The sequence below is a fragment of the Marmota marmota genome, unplaced genomic scaffold, assembly GCF_001458135.2.
Source record: "Marmota marmota marmota unplaced genomic scaffold, marMar, whole genome shotgun sequence".
Taxonomy (NCBI): domain Eukaryota; kingdom Metazoa; phylum Chordata; class Mammalia; order Rodentia; family Sciuridae; genus Marmota; species Marmota marmota.
Genome location: NW_026000026.1, coordinates 74,445,864 through 74,449,551, shown reverse-complemented (window position 1 = coordinate 74,449,551; position 3,688 = coordinate 74,445,864). Strand labels below are relative to the sequence as shown.

Genomic DNA, 3,688 nt, shown 5'->3' with positions numbered 1-3,688 from the left:
GGGGGGGGGGGGGGAGTTCAGTCTACTGAAGTGAAAGATGAACCTACCATTCTACCATTTGAAAACAAAGATTAAAGATTAGGAAGAGGGTGTGATAAACTGGTTGAAAAGATCAGAAAAAAAATGTATTTTTTAAGAGGTGATTTCACTATATAAATGTTTTATTAATATAAACTTATTCTTAAAATAGATTTAGATTGCTGACAGGGGCTGTAGTATTTTCTCCTTGAAGAAGAAGAAAGTCAGCCAGGTACCCAGGTGTGGTGATGTATGCCTATAATCCCAGTGATTCAGGAGCTGAGGAAAGGGAATCACAAATTCAAGATTCAAGGCCAGCCGAAGCAACTTAGTGAGGCCCTGTCTCAAAATAAAAACTAAAAAAAGCCTGGGGATGTAGTTTAGTGGTAAAGCACCCCGTGGGTTCAATCCCCAGCACAAGAACAGTATACAGGGAGAGAGACTTTTAACATTTTGCCAATGAATCCACTTCAAAAAAAAAAAAACAAACTAATAATCCTATAATTTAGTTATTTGTAAAGCAACCTGGAGGTTGTGTGACCTGAATGGAATAACTAAAGCTCTGAGTATGCTAGTTCTTAAAGAAATTATTATTATTATTATTATTATTATTATTATTATTATTATTTGATTGGTGTTTGCATATCCTTGAGTTACATGAGTCATTTTGTTTGGATTACTTTTTAATACATTAGCAAACTATAAAATTGCTCATGTCCCCACCTAGACCAGAAGGATGCAAAAGTAAAAACCACCATTGCTTAGTGTGATGCCCTTAACAATGAATGTTATTTAACACATACCCCAAAAAGGGAAGTATCTTCTTGACCTCAAATTGTTACTTTATACAGCACTCTCTTAAGTATAAAATATTTCTATGCTATAAAGTCATCGATATTATTAATAATGCTGTGTATAAAATTAACAAAATGATTTTCAGAAGTGAAATTCAGAATGAGGCAATGGGGCATTAAAAACTGGGATTAAGCAGAGATGTCGCCAAACAATGTCTTATCCTCAATAGTTACACTGAGCACTAAAATAGTACATTAATAGCATTAAAAATATTTTTCACTTACTATTCTTTGAAAAAGGGCTACAAATTTCAAATGCCTACAGGGACTGTGTGTCACTCTGGCCAAATATATCTGTGGGAAGGAGGGCAGGACTGATATATTAGGGAGGGCACAGGTGCCTTACCTATAACCATCGAAATGCAATAAACTCAGAAAACAAAGCTTCCCAACCTCCCAAATCAACACCATGGCAGGCCATATGCCCTCTGTGCTTAATCCTTACTTTAAAATTAAATTCTTAATACTTATTTTTAGGTAAAAGTTGCTGTTTTCCTCCTTTATTTATATTAATCCTTTATTTGGATTTTAATAACATTCTTGAAAACCCTTTCCAGCACTAAAATTCTGTAATAATTTGATACTCTCTCTCATAGCATTCTTCTCTTTATCCTGTCAAGACACAATGAAAATATGCTTTAAAGTTGAGATAGTTTCACGTGTGGAGCATGCATGAAATCCCAGCGACGCAGGAGGATCACAAGTTTGAGGCTAGCCTCAGCAACTTAGTGAGGCCCTAAGCAACACAGGGAGACTCTGTCTCTAATAAAATATAAAAAGGGCTGGGGATGTGGCTCAATGTTTAAGCACCCTTGGGTTCAATCCCTGGTACCAATAAATAAATAAAGCTGAGATACATAATTTGGTGGGATTTCTTAATTATAAACATATAGCTTTATATGATTAGCATCATACATTTAGCACTCCATTTTTAATACCTGCTAAAAACTATAGGTTTTTTCCTAAAATTGGTGAGGTATAATTAATACCCATTTAACTATTAGGAAATCTACAGAGAAGTTTTACATATTTATTTTCCATGCAACTCAGATCAAGGATAGGTATTTTGTCTTTTTTGTTGTTTGTTTTTTAGTATTAAGGGAGCTGCTTTTCTGTACATAAAAAAGAAAAAAAAGTAGCCCCATTTCTTTTTATGCATACTAGATCCAAGATCTTTTTCCTCCCAAGGCCCTTTTTCTTATACTTCCTTTGCCCAGAAGTGCATGTAATCTTTGTTAGTAGGTCATAATGGTGGTATAGTAAGTTAAGAGTTGGTAATACCTATGTGTCAAGTAAGTAATATGTTACAAATATATTATTTTATTAATGGCTCTGTGAGTTCTTAGATCCTGCTACCATCTGAATTTGTGAGTTTAAGTGACAAAAGTGGGATTAAATAGATGTCTCCAAACAATGTCTTATCCTCAACAGTACAATGACCCTCTAAACTGTACAGGATAAACTCTTCATCTGGCAGTTTACAATGTAGTTAGACATTAACTAGATGAGTGCTCACAATGTGCTAGGCTCTAAGAATAATCTACATAGTTACTTCTAACCCTCACTGAAGCCCAGCAAGGGAGGTACTAATTTTCCAATTTTACATATGAGGGACAAAACTCTGAAAAGTTAGTAAATGTTACTGAGATCACACAGCTAGCAAACAGTACTGGGACTGAGATAAACAGCTCCTTGGCACCCTATCAGTATACTTTCAACAATATACCTCTAATCCTCAGATACTTCAAACAGGGCATATACAACCTGCATGTTCTATATGCCCTTTGCTGTGTTTCCCATTTCCTCTACCATTTTGATGATCTTGTTCATGTTCATCATCACTGTTCTTCTTGGTTACCTTTAAAAAAAAAACTTAAAGTTTGTTGTTTATAAAATGAATAAATTATCATTCCTGCTGTATTAGTAATCTATTGCTCATAAAAAATAATCCTTAAAGTTAACAGCTTATAGCAACGTTAACTATGTCACACAAACTCTAGGAATCTGTAAGCATAACTGGGTGGTCCCAGAACTCTCATGAGTTACATTCAGGCTATTGGTGGGGGTTATAGTCATCAAAAAGCTTGTCTGAAGCTGAAGGACCCACTTCCAAACACTTTTACATGGGTTTTGGCAGGAAGCTTCAGCTCCTTTACATATGAGGTGGCCTTTTCTAGGGCTGCTCTCTAATGTAGCAGCTGGCTTCCACTAGAATGAATTATTAGACATTGGTCACAGAGGCCAATCCTCTACCATAAGAAGGGACTACACAGAGTATGAATACCAAGAAATAAGATCACTGAGGGCCATCTTGGAGACTGGCTACAACACTTACCATAAATGGAAAATCAGAATCACTTGCCAAAAATAGATTTTAACCATAAAAATAAGAATCACATAAACAACAATGTTAAGAAATCTCAGATGACCTAAAGACTTTTCACTTTACATCTTAAGGGATTTGCCAAGTGGTAGAAAACAAAGAACTCCAAAAGGAGATACCTCATTGTCTTAAAGGGATTGACAGAAAATGACTATTAGTGTTATATGGCTTGTGAAATAGTGAACACTATTTGAACTTTGTTTTATAGGTAAGGAACAGACTTGCCCAAATTCATCAGGGGAATTGTACTTTTCTTTTTTTTTTTTTTCTTTTTTTTTTTATTGTTGGTTGTTCAAAACATTACATAGTTCTTGATATATCATCTTTCACACTTTGCTTCAAGTGGGTTATGAACTCCCATTTTTAGCCCATATACAGATTGCAGAATCACATCAATTACACATCCATTGATTTACATATTGCCATACTAGTG

General features: G+C 35.0%; 1 protein-coding gene and 1 long non-coding RNA gene across 5 annotated transcripts in view; one reads left to right on the top strand and one right to left on the bottom strand.

The window, feature by feature from the left end:
* The window catches only part of Nr3c1 (nuclear receptor subfamily 3 group C member 1), a 100,673-nt gene that overhangs the window by 68,475 nt on the left and 28,510 nt on the right, over positions 1-3,688 (top strand). The window lies entirely within an intron of this gene.
* The window catches only part of LOC125619116, a 17,545-nt gene that overhangs the window by 6,383 nt on the left and 7,474 nt on the right, over positions 1-3,688 (bottom strand). Inside the window, exon 2 of the long non-coding RNA XR_007350614.1 lies at positions 2,599-2,730. This is a non-coding gene — a long non-coding RNA (uncharacterized LOC125619116). The remainder of the gene's footprint in view (positions 1-2,598; positions 2,731-3,688) is intronic.